The sequence below is a fragment of the Fukomys damarensis genome, unplaced genomic scaffold, assembly GCF_012274545.1.
Source record: "Fukomys damarensis isolate Sample0158 unplaced genomic scaffold, DMR_v1.0_HiC HiC_scaffold_24, whole genome shotgun sequence".
NCBI lineage: Eukaryota > Metazoa > Chordata > Mammalia > Rodentia > Bathyergidae > Fukomys > Fukomys damarensis.
In genome coordinates this window covers 6183835-6200954 of record NW_022900936.1, presented here as the reverse complement: position 1 = coordinate 6200954, position 17120 = coordinate 6183835, and the positions used below count along the sequence as shown (strand labels likewise).

Below are 17120 nucleotides of genomic sequence, written 5' to 3'. Positions count from 1 at the left end.
CCTGCTGGGCGCATGCGCGCTCCAGCCCGGAAGCGGGGCGCCGCTGGAGAGCAGCCCTGGACTGCGCTCCTGGGCGCTCACCGGGAAAGCGAGTGTGCGCACGCGCACAGGGGTCCCCGTGCGTGGGGCTTTGCTCTGTGGCCGTCCACCTCCGTCGGAGTCCAAACAGCCTGGAGTTCCCCGGCAAGGGCAGCCCAGAAACCAGGGCTTGGAAAGAAGGAGCAGAAGGAAGGGAGCCCACCCCGTCTTCTTAGAAACAGAAGCCGCCCGACAGACTCGCTGTAAAATGTAGGGGCCGCTTGTCTGCTTTTTCCTGGAGTCAAAGATCTCGGTTATGAAACCATGGGGAAACAAACATCCGTTCGCTCATTCGGGGCTGATTTTCTCCTTTAGAGAAGTTGGTTCAGTGTCTGGGGCTCAGGAGACATTAAAGGGCCTACGAATGTGGTTCAGTTTCTTTTAAAATCCGAGTTAAAGTGAACTTTTTGGTAGAAGAAAATGTTAATATACTCATCTTTATACCAACAGAGGTATAAAACATAGTGAAGACGTTTCTTTGTGATAGAATAAGGGGCCCACCAAGGCAAGGCCAGCCAGCAAGGGCTCAGGAAGGCCGAGCTGGTGCCTTGTGCCCACCCCAGGAAGCCAGGCCCGGAGTCAGGGTGACACGTGTTAGGCAACCGCTGGAGCCGGCACGGGTGAGTGGGGTCACGGGTACCGAGATTGCTCCTTCGGTCTGGAAGAGGAAACCGGGGTCAAGTAAAAATGCGAAAGGCAGAAAGGACTGGTATTGGGGATGCTAACCATAGAAATTACAGCAAAGATGGTGCTACACATCACTCTTAACACAGAGAGGAAGTAGACGGTGTCCTAAAAGCATAACTTATTGGTACTTAGTAGAAAATATAAAGCTGTACTAAGTAAATGGCACACACAAAGTGCAGTCAATTTAAAGAAAAGTTGAAAGAAACATTTTAGGGGAGATCATGACAATCATGGTAACCAAGAAATGCAAAAGGATCATTTTCCACTCATAAGGTAAATAATAACAATGATAACAGTAAAGTCATAATGTAGTATTAGGAAGAAAAAGAGACAAAAAAGAAAATGTTAAGCCGATATCAGTTGCATGAGTGCAAAAAATCCTAGAGAAAATATTCAGAAACCAACTCCAATGGTTTATATAAAGAAATGATATGTCTCCAGGCATGGTGGCGCACGACTGTAATCCCAGCACTTGGGAGGCTGAGACAGGAGGATCACTGTGAGTTCGAGACCATCCTGGCCTACATAGTGAGTTCCAGGTCAGTCTCAACTACATAGTGAGACCCTGTCTCAAACAACAACAACAACAAAACCAAAACAAAACAAAAAAAGAAAAGATATGTCAAAAGAAGGGTGGGTTTCCAAATTTGCATTTTTTATATTAAAAATAAAGTCAGTATTTGGGGAAAAAATAAAGAAAATATATGTCACAACTAAATTGGGTTTTTCTTAGGAATGCAAGAGTGTTTTAACATTAGGAAGAGGGTTGTGTAATATATCACCAACAAATTCAGAAAATAATTTTAATATATTCAGAAAATTTATTTGATAAAATTAATGCTTATTCACGATAAAAATTTAAAATGATGTGGAGGATAAGACTACTTATATCTACCAAAAACCTATGTAAACATTATTCTGAATGGCAATGATGATTAAAGTTTGAACCATTTCATTCAAAGTCAGGAACAACATATAAATGCTTGCTGTCACTTTTCCTATTTAACAGTGTACTAGAGGGCCTGGGAGTTAGCTCAGTGGTGCTGCTGCCTGCCTCTCAAGTGCAAGGACCCAAGTTTGATCCCAGTACCAAGAAAAAAAAAAACAAACCAAACAAAAGCAATGACAAGATAACAACAAAATCAGACCCTCCCATTTCCTTTAGCAAAAATAAGTAACTTGGAACAAATCCTAGGAACCAGTAGAAGTATACAAGCTTTAAGAAGAAAATGCATAATCCCAGCCAGCATGATGGGAGGCTGAGGCAGGAGGACAGAAAATTCAAGCCCAGTCTGGGTAATTTAGTAGTTTATTATTATCAAAAGTAAAAAAGGGCTGATGATGTAGCTCATTCCTGGGCTCAACAGTAAAAGAAAGGAGGAGGAGGAGGAGGAGCCTGTTGGGAAACAGTACAGAATATTTAAATAAGTAGAGATATATTATGTTTATGGGTAGTGTGATTAAACACACTAAAGATGTCAGTTTTCTCCCAAATCACTTTACAGAATCAACATAATTCCAACAAACCACTTCTTAAATTTATAAAAAAATTATTTATTTATTTACTTTTGTTTTTTTGAGACAGGGTCTCACTACATAGTTCAGGCTGTTGTTAAACTCACTATGTATCCCAGGCTGGTCTCAAACTCATGATGATTCTCCTGCCTCAGCCTCTCAAGTGTGAGGATTACAGGTGTGCACCACCACGCCCTACTTTTAAACTATTTTAAACGTGGATTTATTAGATTAATAAACGATAAAGAAATGTAAATACTCAGGAGCCAAAATACTGCTGGAGAAAAATAAATTATAGGGACTTAACCTATTAGAGCCCAGAACATACTTACTCTGTATGGGTAACAGGAAACACAGGCACCAACTGTGTTCACAGCAGTACTGTTGATCATAAGTTGGCAGAGGTGCTGTATATTCATGTCATGGAATATTATTTATGTATTTACTTATTTTGAGACAGGGTCTCATGATGTAGTCCAGGCTGGCCTTGAACTCATGGTGATCCTCCTGACTCAGCCTCCCCAGTGCTGGGATTATAGGCGTGTGCCACCACAACCAACCATGTTGTGGAATTTTAAGACATAAAAATGAATAAAGTATATATGGGGGGGGTACAGTATGGGTGAATCCTAGACACAGTATTGAGTGAAAAGGCAAGTCCTGTAAGGAGAAGTAGAGAATGCTTAAAATAAGTATGTCAGTGAATGATATTGTTTAAGGACAATCACAAATACTATTTAAAGAAAGCAATGGAGCTGGGTGTGGTGTGGTGGCGCACTTGCAAGGCAGGCGGTGGAACCACTGAGCTAAATTCCTGGCCGGGGCAGTGATTTAGACCCATCCCATCTAGGAACCGGGGAAGAACCTGCGACACAGCTAAGGAATCTATAACAGGCACCGGCGGCGCGGGCCCTTTCGAGTCAGGATTTAGTAGGAAAAGCCCTGTTCTTAGACTCAGTGACAGGATGGGAAGAGTTTGTGTGAAGAACAGCAATGCAAGGAGGGCCAGGCTCAGAGACCCCTGGGTAAAGCCAGTGGTCCAGACAGTGAAGCAACATCACCTGCAACATGAGATTACAAAAGTAAAATGGACAGAAACTTCCCTCACCACTTGTTTTTTGGTTTTTTTGAGACAGGGTCTCACTATGCAGTTGAGACTCTCCTGGAACTCACTGTGTATCCCAGGCTGGTCTCAAACTCACAGCGATCCTCCTGCCTCAGCCTCCCGAGGGCTGGGATTACAGGCGTGTGCCACCACAGCCAGTTACACAGTGTCTGCCCTGAAAATTCATAGCTCAAAGTCCTGGCCCCCTGTGTGACACTGTTTGGAAACTGGGTTTTAGGTAGGCAGTCAAGGTGAATGAGGTCAGAATTAGGCCCTTTAATCCTGTTCTCACAGGAAAAGGAGGAGACACCAGAGCTTGGACCGGGCACAGAGCAAGAAGCCAGAAGCCAGGAAGCCGGGAAGGCAGCGCCTCGCCAGGCAGACCCCGGGCACACTGTTCTCAGATTCCTGGCCTCCAGAACTTGGAGAAAAGAAATGTCTGTGGTTTCAGTCCGCTCTGTCGTGGCAGCTTGAGCAGGCGAATGGGTACCGGGAGTCACGCTCCAGAGCTACGGTCTGATTTCTATATTCAGAGACAGGTGTTAATTTTGAACTTTGTAATTCTTGGAGGGCCCCACACTTAAGGGTTGGTGCCGCACATCAACCACAGTGGTGGGTAGTGTGTGACGTAAAACGGAGTGCAGAGCAGGATCAGAGCCAAAGGCCCCTGGTGGTAACTGCGGTCAACCAAGCCCTACCCTCCATTTGCAAATTGCCTTTCCCTCCTACCTGCCGGGCACTGCTTACCAGCTCTCCTTTTAGCCCATGCTTGCTTACCTTGCCCTCCACACAGATACTGTTCATTCTTTCCCAAGAACCGGGGCACTGGCTACTGTTGTCGGAAAATTACTCGGAGATACCAAGCAATGTTCATTATTTTTAAAGAAATCATGAGATGTCCTCAAATCAAACCTCAAGCAGAAGGATTTTTCTTCTATTTGTTCCATTCTATATTTCTCTCTCTCTAACAGTGAAAACCTGAGTCCCCCTACAAATCTATGTCTTTGTCCTAGGCTCTATTCTAAAAAAACACATGCAACTGTTTTGGAATTAATATAACAAATGACTGTACAAGCCTCAGACCTCAAAGCTGGGGACCAGATGTTCTAGTTGAGACAGGAAGATCCATGGGACCCTAGAAAGCCCAAGATATGTACCAGGATTTTAAGGACCAATCAGAGACTTCCAAATATGCCTCAGTGCTTATTAGAAAGCTACCTTACTTCCAAAAAATTCCACCCTAGTAGAACACTCACCAAAGAGTATCTTTTTTTTTTTTAGTACTGGGGATCGAACTTGGGTCTTTGCGCTTGTGTAGCAGGCAGCAGAGCCATAGAGCTAAATCCCTGGCACCAAAGAGTATCTTAAGACTTCTGTCCTTTGCTCCATAAACCCACTGTCCTTTTGAAGTAGCAGACTTTGTTGGGAGCAGGTTTCTTTTCATGATCTGAATAAATGACCTTTTGTTAATTGTACAGCTGTTCTTTGTTCCTTTGACACCATCAACTGTACACCGAGGAGGTAGAATGGAAACATTCTTTGTAACCTTACAATATTCCCATGGAGCTCATACAATCAAAGTACTGCACTCAAAAGTCACTTGAACTCACTCTTTTTTGGGATCATTTCTTTCTGTTTTGTATTTCCTTTTAGGATTAGCTTTTGTCACTTTTTTTTAAGTGTGTGGACTACCGGAATTGTTCAAAAGTTTTGTCAGGCTCACAGGATCTCTTCAGAAAAGCTTTGTGTCCACCGCACCGTGCTCTCTCCCCGTCTGTGTCCACTTGCTGTCGCTTTCCTGTGTTTGGTTGGTAACACGTGCACAGTCGCGTTTCCACCCTCCCCCCACAGAGAGAATGCTTTTGGGATGAGGACCTGAACACTGGCCTCCTTCTGCCTAAGGCATGGGAAGTCACCGAATCTGCCTGTTTCCTTCTTCAGCAAATGGGATCTGCGTGCCAACAAGCCGTGTGAGGGCCAGGCTGTGGTGGTCAGGCCCAGGGTGTCAGCGTGACCTGCCTGACAGTCACGGTGGAGAATGGTGAGCAGGCCGGAGGTTCGAGGCTGTCCTGCACCTGAAGCATTTAATACTGGCTCTGTCCGCGTAACCCACTAGCAGTTCTCTTCCTTGTGGGGAGCAACGAGAAGGCAATGCGACCTTCCTTGGAGAATCAGCAGCAGTGGCCAGCAGGTTGTCCCTTTCAGGAGTGTTTTGTTGTTTGCTGAGTCTTTCATGGAACAAAGGCCTCAGGACGAGCCGTGGTGAGCCCGGTCTTGCTATTGATGTCTGGTTTGCTTCGTGCCTAGCTGTTCTTTGAACATTTCAAACTACTCCTTGATGGCTCCATATCTGAAGCTCTTCTAACGAATGGTCCAGATTACTCTGCACATTTTAGGCAGTGGCTCTCAAATTTGGTCAGAGATGCTTTGGGAAACTGGTGAGACTCCTGGATGCCCATCTCTTCAGCTAAATATACAGGCAGGGGTTCACAAAAGGAGAAGAGGTCATCGCCTCGCTGAAGCTGATGAAGCTCAGGTTTAGACAAAACAGACGGAAAAAAAAAACAGAAGAAAAAAGCAAGCGTGGGCTAGGGAAAATGCGTGCAGGCGTGCAGTGGGCAGAGGCTTACAGGAAAACGGAAGGAGGGGAAGTGAGGATTAATTCAAACTGTGACTGGATTACAGGTCCCTCAAGTGCCTTCCCAGCATCTGGTGCTGCCCATGAGTTGCGACTGTCGATATCTGTGTTTCTCTTGAGTCTGGAGCTGGGGGTTCCTGTGGGCAGGAACTCCCTGCCTGAACCATCACTTTATCTCCATCCTGTGTTTGGCAATATATCCAGTACGTATTTATTAATAACTAAGAGGACAAAAAGATGCAGGGGATCAGAATTCATTTATTCATTCATCAGATATGTACCAAGGGCCTGTGATGTGCCAGGCACTTTGAGGTGCCCTGGGGTAGAATGATCGTGGTCTTCGGGTCGCTGGACTTACTGATAGTCTGCTAGGAATGGAACAGACATTCAAATCAGTGTAGAATTACAACCGTGATAAAAGCAGTGCAAAGGCAGCTTCCTGTGTAGGACTCTGTGAAAGGGGTCTGCTGTGGGAGTTCATGGAAATGTCTCTCCGGCTGTGATTTTGCTCTGAGATGTGAAGGATGAGTCCCGGGGTGGGTGCACCGGGGTAAGAGTGAGCGCCCTGTGGGCAGAGGGGTGCTGCCTGCACGAGGAAGATCCATGGCAGGAGGGCTCCTGGGGTGTTGAAGAATCTTAAAGAGGGCTGGCATCCTGGGTCCGGGTGAGGGGGCCTGGCCCAAAATAAGAGTATTGCTTTGGCTGCAGAGGGGAACGTGCCGTGGAGGGAGTTTAAGTAAGTACATTGGAAACAGACAGGAAGTGACTTCAGGGAACAAAGAGGAGATGGCAGTATTGGGACTCCAAAAAAATCTGTGGCGGTGAAGGGACTGGACAGTCCCCTGTGGTGAATTACAGTGGACCCTCGAGTTACGACCAGCCCGACATGAACAACTTGGGTTATGACTGGAATTTTAGTTTTAACTTATGACCAAAGTCATGAGTTAAGACCCAAATGCTGGCTGCTTGTGCTTCCGGATGATCTCAGGCACAGATCTAACCCTCAGAGCTCTGGAAGGAACAGGACAGCATCCTGTCCTGTGCGGGGCTCACTGAGAAGTCCCGGGCCAGCATCTCTCTGAGGACACTGAGATCTGCTGTGTGCAGGAGAGAGACTCTGAAGGCTGTGCAGAGGAGCCTGAGCCTTCACTGATGAAAGTGAGTTACAACCGGCCCTCAGGAACGAATTGAGTTTGTAAGTCAGGGGTCCAATGTTTAGATGAGACCGAGGTAGAGGAAGGAGCCGAGAATGATGCTCAGGGCCCACCGAGAATCTTGACTGTGAGAAGATTAGAAGTTTGGTTTGGAGATGCTAAGTTTATTGTGAGTTGGAGACATGAAGAGATATTGAGGAGGCCTTGGGGATGAGTTGGTCCCAAACCACAGAAGCAGTCTAGGTAAGACATATCTAGTGGGATGGGCCCAACACACAGCAAGGAGCGAAGGCCCGGTGATTGCCTAGGCAAGGGTACTTGGTGAGAAAGGAAGGCTAAGCACACACCTGTTATCCTAGCTCTCAGGAGGCTGAGGCAGGAGGATTGCTGAGAGTTCAAGGCCAGTCTGAAGTACATAGCAAGACCCTGTCTCTATAAAACAATTAAAAAAGGAAGGAGTAGGAGGAGGAGGTGGAGGAGGAGGGGGGGGGAGGAGGAGGGGGGGGAGTTCCTCGAGTACTAAGAGAGGAGCAATGGCCTGAGAGCACAGGGTGTCAGAGGCCAAGTGTGAGAGTGTTTGGGGAAAGGCAGTATTAACAGTATCCAGGACTGATGCAGGATAAGCCTGTCCCAAATTGAGAAATGTATGCAGGACTCAGACATGGTGGTCACTGTCAGCGTAGCGAGTGGTGCGGAGGGAGCTGGTGCAGGGCCTGGCGGTGAGGAATGGGGTGAAGGTGGGTATCGAGAAGTTTGTGGAGACTGAGGAGAGAAGGCTAGTGTCGGGGAGGGTGGGAGACCAGTGAGGTTTGTCGTGGTGTGGGTCTGACCCTGGTTAGACGCTGGTGAGCGCGGGGTCGGGTAGGCCGGAGAAGAGCTGACCGACTTCTCGTGATTCAGGGCAAGTGGCTGAGGTGAGTAGGGGAGGGGCCCAGGGTGGACTGGAATAGGTCGGGTGTGACGTGGCGGGAAGTTTCTGACTGCGCGTTTCCTATGTGAAGTAGGAGGGGAGATAGGGCGATGCGACATTTTCTGTGGTGAACAATCTGTCCAGAGAAACAATTTAGACGGGGATAGTCACGGAGTTTCAGTGAGTGTCTGTTTGCAGTGTTGCCCTACATCTATTTCCTTTCCTTCTTCCCAGCATAGTCATGTACAACACCATGGCATTCTGGTCACAACAGACCATGTATATGCTGATGGCCCCATAGGAGTAGGTCACCAGTGATGTAGTCACCTTAGTTTGTGTAAGTACCCTCTGTGGTCACCTAGCAATGCATTTCAGGATGTATCCCCTCCCCATCACCCGTGAGCACATGGCTGTCATCCCCGGAATTTATTAGGCCCCCCACCCCCACGTTGTGGCCCATAGACTTTGAGGTCCCACTTAGCACCTGAGATGTCCGTGGTCCATTCGGGGTGAACTTAGAGACCATTGTGTGAAGTAACTGGCAGGGGAGAACCTTCCCCGGGATGTGAACAAGGACACACACAGCCTGGATGGCCATTGGTGGCCCTATTGGAACTGTGAGGTGAGGTAGCCACAGGAAGCTGACTGCAAGGAGTTGCCTCATCTGTCCATGAAATTCGTTTTAGGGAGAGGCAGCAAGCCCTGTGATTACTCAAGCCAGGTTGTCACCAGCACCCTAAAATAATCAGAGTGGCCCAGGTACCGGTTTGCCCTTCGGCGTCACCTTCTGTAGTCACCTGGACTGTTGACCTGCTCTTGGACCAAAGCCAACTACAGAGACTCATACATTCATGAGTTCAACAAGAATTTTGTGGATGCCTACAGGGTGCCAAACTGTGCATGGTGATAAGGTTTGCTGGTGAGTTCTTGGCCTCAAGAAGTTCACCATCGAGTGGAAGGAGAGGTCCGAGGACTCCACACCACTGGGAGTAAATTTTTATAAAATGCTAATGAGTGAATGAACTTCCAACTGTCCTGAAGACAATCTACGGTGATTGGTCCTTATTGGCTGTTGGTCAAGGAAACCTGACTTTCTAGACTACTACCCTGGAGTCTGGGTCTTCCTGGAGGTACAAATGAACATGTGCAGAGAAATCGCTGGGAATGGGATCGACATGAGGTTCTCATGACCCGGTGTTTGTAGATGTCTATGAGAGACATTCTGAAGGGTGGGCACAGACAGACTGGAAGGAAAGGGATCCGTCAACTGTGACACACTTTAAGTCACACTCTTGCAGCCCATAGCAATCTGGAAACCTGGGATTTAATTCACAGGAACAAAGCTTTGTGGAGAAAAAACAAAGGCTTTGGGAGTTCCAGAAGCCACAGCCAGGAGACCCGAAGGATTCCTGTCCCACTGAGAGTGCAGATAAATGTGCACTGCACTTAGGAGACTGTGAGGGTGTGCTGGGGGTGTGACCATGTCTTACTGCCCAGGTTTCAAGAAGGGGCCAGAACACCTGCCCTTGCGTGGGAAGAAGGCCAAGATGGAGAAATCCCAGAGACTCTGAGGGAGAGCTGGGAGAGCCAAGGACTTGGGCTCATTTCTAGCGTTCTGGAGGACTTCAGGCTGGTCAAACAGCCCCGGTGCTGGAGAAGTGCCACTGTGAGGACCCAGTGGCAGCCCGAGGCTGGGCTACACTCCTGAGGCTCCAACTGAGCTGAGTGTGCCACGGTGCAAATTGAAACTAAAAATAATTATTACGGTGACAGACACTGTTCTGTCAGTGACCCTCAGAATCTACCCTCTCTTTCAACAGAGTTACCCCATAGTTCTGGGCGCTTTCTGAAGCAGTTCTGAAGTCCTCTGTCATGAGTGTCTTTATGAGATGTAATCAGAATCACATTGACTGCCGCTGCCATCCAACGGAAAGGCAGTTTGTGAAAACAGGACGCCGTGTCGTCATCCACCTTACTCACCGGACCTGGCACCGTGTGACGTCCGCTCTTCCCCAAAGTCAAAATGACCACGAAAGGGAAATGTTTTGAATTGGTTCAGGACATCGAGGCAGCCAGGACAGCACAATTAAAGACACTCAGGAAAGAGGACTCCAGAGCTGCTGCAGGAAGGGGCCAGGATGATGGGAGGAGGGTGAACGGAGTGAGAGGGAGGATTCTGAGGGGAGTTAATAGAATGTGTCTTTCATTGTGGTAAAGTTTTATTTTTATTTTAATTTTTTTCAGACAAGGTCACACTTTGTAGCCTGGGCTGGCCTTGAGCTCACCCTGATCCCCCGGTCTCAGCCTCCTGAATGCTGAGATTACATGTGTGTGCCACCATGCCTGGCTGTGATACAGCTTTAAAAGTTTAAACGTTCATTGTATGTGTCGATTATACCTTGTTTGTGCCAGTACCCCCTTGGGTAGAGAGGGTATGAGTTTCCAGAACCATCTCCGGGAAGGACCAGTGGGTTTACAGCTATGTACCACCACACCTGGCTGGGAATACATCTTGAACCTCCGCTCCTGTCCCTGCATTGCTGTCACCTGGCTCATGCTCCTGTGATCTGGCCTTCTGCCTCCAGCCTCCAAAGCCACTGGTGTCATCTTGGAACCGAGCAGACCGGGCTGCTCAATGCCTGCCTTAGAGCCTTTCAGTGATTTCCTTTTGCTCATAGAATAAGGTCCAAACTCGTGACAGGATTCTCCTGGGGTTCCTGCTTCCCCTGGCTCAGTGGTCTCCTCTCCCACCTCCCTCTGTTCACTCAACTAACCCTTCTTGGATGTCATCACATTTGTAATTTTTGTCTCGGAGCAGGGTCTGGCAATGGCCTGGAACTCACTACATAGCCCAGGCTGGCCTTGAACTCGTGGTGGTCCTTCCAGCTCATCCTCCCGAGTGCTGGGGTTACTGGCACGCGCCATCCTGCTCTGTTCACATTTGTAGCTCTTTATAAAATGCCTGTGGTCTTTGGTAGATGTAAACTCAGAGCAGGGATGGCATCGGTCCTGTGGAGTGGTGTCTGGAGCTGAGCATGGTAAGCGCTCAAAAAAAACATTAGGGCATCAAAGTCATGTGTGAAACTTCCAGAGTGTAACCAGCGTTTCATACTCTCACAGGGACACAAACCGAGCTGGGGGATGATGCCGTCACGGTGGGAAACAATGGAGCAAATGAGGCTTCGAATGAGCAAGGCTCACGGGAGAGCTTGTGACAGCCAGGGTGGGCTGGAGGGCCGGGAAGATGTCTAGAGTAGGCAGAGGGCAGGGGATGGGCAGGTGCCGGGAGGTGGGAGGTGGGAGGGCCCCGTGGGGTGGCAGGACCCACGTGTGTCTTGGAGTCTGCAACCACCATTTGCAAACAATCTCTGGACTAAGGTGACACCATGCGGGATGCTTTTAAGAACGGCTAAACTTGGCCTCTTAGGGAAGCTGTGGGCTCCCTCTCCCCATGGTCCTGGGCTACATCTGTAGACCTGCCTCTGGGAAGTCACCTGGAAAGGTGCAGAGGAGAAAGGTGTCCTAAAGGCTGCAGGCAGGCAGAGAGCAAGAACGCGTGCCGTTTGCCAATGAGTATCAAGTCATTACCATTTATTAAAATAGCATTTGGTTCCCGAACTGAGCTGAGTCTTTGCTGTGTAAGACGCATGCATCCAAGGCTCCATTCAGTGACCACGTAATTTACTCGAGGAAGGGAACCGAACATGTCACCTCACTCCTTGACTTCTCTTTAGGGCTGTGGATCTGTCTGATGTTCCAGGAGCAGAGAGGAACTAGAGAACAGTCACTAAAACCCGAGCAGCTCTGAGGCCCGGTCCACCAGCCCTCACTTTTATGGCTTTTTTGTAACTGTTCATGTTTTCATTCATGTTGCACCTTGGGAGCCACTTTGGGTCATTCTGCACAGTGATGAACTTGCCGTGTTTGTCCTCCGCCTTGTTAAGAGCCTGTCGAAACGCAAGGCCTTGGACGTGTTTTAGATTCTTACAGCTAATGGCATCGGGAGAAACAATAGCCAAATTTCCCCTCCTTATCCTCACCTCAAAGTCATTTGGAAAACAGCTTTGGAAGGGTTTTTAATCAAAAGCAGTGGCTTTTAAAAAATAAAACTTTGACTGACTCACAGAAACGGTGCATATGTCTCAGTCCATTTTCTGTTGCTCTAACGGAATGCTGGAGAGTAGATAATTTATAATGAAAAGAGGTTTATTTTGGTTCATGATTCTGGAGGCTGGAAGTCGAAGAGCGCGGTGCTGGCCGGTAAGGGCCTTGTGCTGCTTCAGCTCAGGGTGGAAAGCAGAAGGGTAAACGGGCCGGAGGGGAGGAGAGGAAAAGAGGTCAAATTTCCACCAACCCAGTTCCCTAAAAACACATTAATCCCTGTACTAGGTTTCCGTTCTCACAACCCCCAGAACTTTGGGCCGCTCTCACCTTTCAACACCCCTACTTTGGGGGGATTAAAGTTCTAACATACAAAGTTTAGTGGGGACCACACTCAAGCCATAGCCACTGGGAAGGAAAAAGAAGCAAGATAGGTTTATAAAAAGCAATAGCATCTTCTTGTGGGCCACTTAATAAACGCAAACTTAAATTGAAATATTAGGCATATTTTGGAAAATCAGTGTTTGTGTCCTGTATGTTTGGAAAGTTGCCTGGACCTTGGGGACAGTGAACTGGCTGACCCGTGTCCAGGCCATCTTGGAAGTGCAGTGGGCCGGCACGGGTGGGCTCAGCTGTACCCCAAGGGAGCACTGTTCCTCTGGTGGCAACTCCTGGCCCAGGAAACACTGTGTATGGAGACCCATGACAGCCCTTTCTAGAGCTTCCTCATGAATTCATGCTTTTTTTTTTCTTTTTCTTTTTTTCTGCTAGAAATGTCCCAAGATGTCCACTAGTTTAGCCAAGTGTACAGTCCGCCGGATGTTCCCGGTTCTTTAACAGTGAACAAGAAGGAAACTGAGAAAAGTCTACTTCCGAGTCTAGCAAGGAACCCTATAACTTTTCTTCAGACTTGGAATCTTTCCGGTTTTGTCCAGAGCTTGGTTTTGTTTATGGAGTCTGGGACCAGCTCTCCAGGTTAGCGCCGCCTTGTAAATGCACGGGTGTTCCTGTTGCGAATGAGTCTCCTTTCGTCTAAATCCAGTTCTGAAGTCTCGATGCAAAATATATTAACTAACCTCTCCGTTCCCCATTCCGGAGCATTTATGGTGAAGAATGTCACTGAGCAAGTTTAGCATTTCACGTATGGGTTTTGGATATTGTGCGGGAATCAAGAATTTTCAAGAACCAGTGAACCCTTGGCATGACAACAAACCTGCCCACACCTCCCCCAGCAGCCCAGGCGCCACCACGGGGGTCCAGGTGCTGCCCCGCCGATGACAGGAGGGTCCTGTCCACCACACTTCTAGCTGGTTAGTATCCTGGAGATGTGGGAATCATTCCCCATGGCTGGGTCATTTATGGTTCCGTTGCATAAAGGGTGACGTGAAACTGAACACCATGTTCCCTGCTGGTGAATCTCTGTCCCTCATCTCCCTGTTCCTCCCAGAGGAAGATCCGGCCCATTCCAAAGTGCTCACAGAGCTCTTGAGAGAGCCGGAACAGCAGGTGCCAGGATTCTGGGTCACAGCATCTTCACAGTGAGTTTAATTTTAACAGCAGCCCTTCCACACAAGTGGACTAGGTTGTGTGTGCGTGTGAGATTGAAGGGAAGGGATGGAAACCCTCTCATTGGCCCCAGTTCGAGGAGGACAAGTCGTGTAGTAGATGAAATAATACGCAAGTATCCCGTACAGCGCTGAGCACGTAGTGCTCTTAATGACACCATCGATTAAGCACAGACTATCAGCATTGTCCTTACGATAGCCTGGCTTGGTTCTTACTTTTCAGCTCGTTTCTTTGGATCCTGTAAGTTGTTTTTGTCTTTCTGAGTGTGTCCTCTGACAGAAAGACCTGATTGAGGTGTGCATGTACCTGGGTGTGCGTGCACGTGTGTGTGCAAGACTGGGGTGGGGCAAGGGGAGCGGTATATTGTCTGCTTCAGAAACAGCTTTGTCCTCGGTTAGGGCGCGAAAGGTGACTTTTATTTTCTGTGTTCTGAGCCTTTGACATCTAGTTTCCTGTTGACCTAAATACTAGAAAGACAAGCAACTTTCTCTTGGGGTCAGTTTTCAAACGCACACCCACCAACCCACAGCCTGCATGCCCAGGCCACTCGCTTATGGGCTGTCACATGCTGGGTCACAGGTATCCAACATCCAGGAACAGTCCTGGTGCCCCCAAACCCGCCAGGATGGCTGAAACCAGCTAAAGCCTAGCCTGCTTATCCGGCCCAGCCTGGCCTTCCCGGGGGAGCCATGACAAAGGCCCAGCCCTCAGTTTCCCCTCCCTCCCTCTCCCTAGGACCGTGTCCTCCCCTCTTGGGGACTTCAAGTAACCACAGCTGTCACCTGTCACAGGGTGTTACGCTCTGTGTCCCACATGCCCCGGCCCTGTCAGGTGCGCTTGATTTTGCCCAGATTTCCTCCACCCGGTGGGAGGCTGTGGTCTGTGAAATTCTGCGGCACTGGATGCTTCTAACCCGACTTGATTCTCCCCTCTGCCCTCCACTGCTCGTATCCACCCCACCTTTGCTGAAGAGGCAGAAAAGACTTGGTTGCCTTGCTTCCTTGCTTGACCATGTCATAGCGTCTTTCCTTGGCCAGATGTTTAGGGGAAAGCTGCCCTCCAGGCTTTTAGTAAAACATTTAACTGGGCTGTGATACCCAGTCTTCGATCATGGTGGTGGAATTCAGTCTTTCAAGTGTGATGGTAAGATTTTTATAAACAGCCTGACTGGGAGCTCCTTACACCTCTCTGATTTAGCGCTCTTAACTGAGATTTAAAAAGGCACCATCAAAAAATGGGCAACTGAATTGAACAGACACTTCTCAGAAGAAAAAGTACAAGTGGCCAGTCAGTGCATGAAAAATGTTTAACATCCCTAACCGTTACAAAAACGCAAGTTAAAACAACACCGAGGTTCCGTCTTAATCCAGAAAGAAAGGCTGTTGTCAGGAAATCAGATAACAACAAAGGCTGGTGAGGCCGTGGGGAAAAGTATGGAGAGACCTAAAAAACCTGAAGTAGAAATTCCATTTGACCCAGGTTCTCTCCCTCTAGGTATCTTCCTGAGCGACTGAAAGAGGTCGTATTACAGAGACCCAGGCACAACCACGTTTATAGCAGCAGCACAACTTATAAGCTAAACCTTAGAAGCAGCCTCTATGCCCATCATTAGATGAACGGATAAAGAAAATGTGTTTGCAATGCAGTGGAGCACTACTATGCCATAAAGATAAATTTGTGACATCAGTGGGAAACAGGTTGCACCTTGAGGCCATAATATTCAGTGAAACAAACCAAGCACACAAGTTTAAATACCACGTGATCTCCTTTATGTGAGAAAATCAAAGTCTAAACAAAGAGCCAAATAAAAGATGCAGATCCTTTTCAAATGGGAAGAGGAATAAGAGATGGGGCGAAGGGAAAGGGAATGGAATGACAAAGAAAAAATGGGGAAAAATGGAGATAGATGTTTTGCAAATGGGAAGGGGACCAAAGATCGAAGGAACAGGGAGGGGCGGGCTGAGTAGGGCACCGAAAAGAATGAAGCTGTGTTATGCATGAGTACCAGCTCCTGGACAACCGGGTTGTCCTCTAGAGAGGCAGCGTGCGGTGCAGTGGCTCTGGCCCTGCATGGTCTCGGAGAAAGCCTGGCACCGCTTTCAGTGGGGATGTCTGGTGCCAGTTGCCCCCTGTCCCTGGGCTTTCCGCTGTGACCGGGCGGGCGTAGGCAGAGGGGAGCCCTCACTGTGAGCTTGGACTTAGCCCTGTCCCTTTGGGCCGTGAGGATGGGCAGTGAGTTAATTCGTTTCCCTGAGCTCCAGTTCCCTGTAGAAGAGGAAGGCTAACCTCTGAGGTTGCCACGGGCGACGGCAGAAGTCGAGAGAGAGCGTGGGTGGCAGGACGGAAGAACGGCAGGGGAACCGAAGGCAGTGGGGCAAGAACTTCAGCGAATCAGCGGACCACGGGGCTTAGGCTGGGAGAGGGGTGAGGGGAAGAAGAAGAGGTCCTGATGGGTGTGGAGCATAGCGGGGAGGAGAGGCGGGGTTGGCGGGGCGCCCAGGCTCCGGCCCAGCTGGGGGCCCTCAAGGAGGTTGAAGGGCTGCGGACGGTGTTGGAGGCAAGCTTTCCAGGGCCCTTTGAAAAGAAAGCAGAAGCAGCACAGTACTTTAGGGGAAATTTCCACGGTCAGCGGGCCTTGCAATCCAGGGTAAGACGGTTCTGTAGGACTCCCGTCAATATTTGTTATATTTTCCCCTTCACAGTCTCTCCTCATCCCATCTCCAGCTGTGCTGTAATTCTGGTAATTTTAATCCTGAGCGGAATATTCCGTTTCTCCCCTTCCCTTCCCTCCTTTCCCCGGCCCCTCCCCACTCGCGCGCAGCAGAAATCACACACACGCACACACGCGCACACACACACGCACACACACACACGCACAGGACTGGGCACAGTGCCTGAATTATAGAGCTCTGTAAAAAGGCATTTCATGACCTTCCCTTTGTCACTCTCTGACATAACATTTTTTATTCTTCTCAGGCTACATGACGTAAGAACGTATGACCCATTTCAGGGATCAAAGCACCTTGTGCAGGAAGTCAGAGACGCATTTTCTTTACTTATAACAATTTTTAGAAAAATTGGGTGAAATGACTGCATACTATAAAAACACAGTACTCCAACTTTACAGCGGTCTCACTCTTGTGGAGACACTGGAACTCGGAGGGGCTCAAGAAGCAGTGAAGATTCCCCAAAGGTTCTGGAACCAGGTTGGAGAGTCTGAGGGAGGGATTCTGGCAAAAGAACCCCGGCCGGTGTTGGGCGCCTGTCTGAAACCGAGTGGAATCTCCCTCCCTCCCCTCCTGCCTGCCTGCCTCCCTCCCTTCCCTCCTGCCTGCCTCCGTGAGCATTAAAGATTATATATATATA

The 17120-nt window shown here is 48.6% G+C and overlaps 1 protein-coding gene across 6 annotated transcripts in view; it reads right to left on the bottom strand.

Moving 5' to 3' along the window:
• Nucleotides 1–17120, bottom strand: part of Kcnj6 (potassium inwardly rectifying channel subfamily J member 6) — a 232191-nt gene that overhangs the window by 23595 nt on the left and 191476 nt on the right. The gene's annotated exons all lie outside the window — the stretch shown is intronic.